Genomic DNA, 1,047 nt, shown 5'->3' with positions numbered 1-1,047 from the left:
CGGAAGCGACCCGGGGACCTTTCAGTTCGCAGGCCAACGCTCTATCCACTGAGTCAAACCGGTCAGGGCGGAAGGCAGTTTTTAAGGGTATTCAAGTCTGACTGGTAACATTGGGTTATGAAGGCATTCGATATTTTATTATGCAAATCATGCTCTTGTCTTGAGTGGGATTTGGGAAGAAGACAGTATCCTGGCATCACCAGGAGCTCTCCCTGCCTCGGCCCCCAGGAATGTTGGGATCCTCCTGTCCCTTCATCACAGGTCCCTTTTGACTCAGAGGTTCCAGGGCAGCTGCTGTGGCCTGGGGTGCTTTCCCTGCTGGCCCTCCACACTTGCAAGGATGGGGAGCTTCTGCCAGGAGGCGTGAGGGATCATCAGTCTCCCTGTACCTCGCTGAGCTCCGCTCACCTTTCCTTAACCCTCGCTCACCAACCCTCGCTCACCGCCAGGGGCTGTAAGGCCCAAGCTGGAGTCTTCAAAAGTCACCACCTTTGGTTGGTTTGGGTCTGGCAGCTGATGAATAGGTTGCTGTTACGATGTTTACTCTTCTGAATCAGGTATTCCTTTGTAGCGACAGAGCCTTCTAGTCATTGTGCAGGCTTCAGAAAACATCCAGGGAACTGAGAGAAAAGGCATCATTTAAAGAGCGCTGCCAAAATGTTAACAAAGAGACCCAGGGAGAGTGCCATGCCCGTAAGCCTTGTTTTTTTCTTCTTTGTGCACATGAATTCGAAGTGCAAACACTGACTGCAGCATTCTTAGAATCCCCAAATCCCATGGCCATACGCAAAAAATCAGTGGGGAATAGAACAAAAACTTCTAGGAGAAGCTGATTTAAATACTGCCTCCCCCCACACACACCCACACCCCGCACACCCACACATATGGACATACACCAGAAACTATACCTTCACGAGGATTGCCTCTTCCCAGCAGACACCATGGAGTTGCAGTTGCTCAGAACAATTCTGGAACCCCTTAATTGTCGCCGTAGGTATGGTTTAAACATAACATTTCAAACATCTATATATTTAAAAGTTTTAAAAC

General features: G+C 49.2%; 1 long non-coding RNA gene across 1 annotated transcript in view; it reads right to left on the bottom strand.

The window, feature by feature from the left end:
* LOC107182572 overlaps positions 1 to 1,004 on the bottom strand; it is a 4,367-nt gene extending 3,363 nt beyond the window's left edge. The window contains exon 1 of the long non-coding RNA XR_001513288.1: positions 409 to 1,004. This is a non-coding gene — a long non-coding RNA (uncharacterized LOC107182572). The remainder of the gene's footprint in view (positions 1 to 408) is intronic.
* Between the last annotated feature and the right edge of the window lie 43 nt (positions 1,005 to 1,047).

The sequence above is a fragment of the Myotis davidii genome, unplaced genomic scaffold, assembly GCF_000327345.1.
Source record: "Myotis davidii unplaced genomic scaffold, ASM32734v1 scaffold497, whole genome shotgun sequence".
Lineage (NCBI taxonomy): Eukaryota > Metazoa > Chordata > Mammalia > Chiroptera > Vespertilionidae > Myotis > Myotis davidii.
Note: the sequence above shows the minus strand (reverse complement) of the source record. Positions and strands in the feature narration are given on the sequence as shown.